The following is a 202-nucleotide window of genomic DNA, read 5'->3' on the forward strand; positions in this document are numbered from 1 at the left end:
TGATGAAAATCAACCTTTTTGGGGTATGATATGGAGTAACTAGGAACAACATAATACTACAGCTGAATGGCTCTGCAGTCTGAAGCAAACAGCTTCTTATCCCCAGCAAGAGGCTATCCACTTCACAGAAGACAGTATCAGAAATATGAGTAAAAAGATAAGCAATTGAAAACCAGCAGGACCTGATGGTGTACGGGGATTT

Source organism: Octopus bimaculoides, chromosome 1 (genome assembly GCF_046866305.1).
Source record: "Octopus bimaculoides isolate indiv1 chromosome 1, ASM4686630v1, whole genome shotgun sequence".
Classification (NCBI taxonomy): domain Eukaryota; kingdom Metazoa; phylum Mollusca; class Cephalopoda; order Octopoda; family Octopodidae; genus Octopus; species Octopus bimaculoides.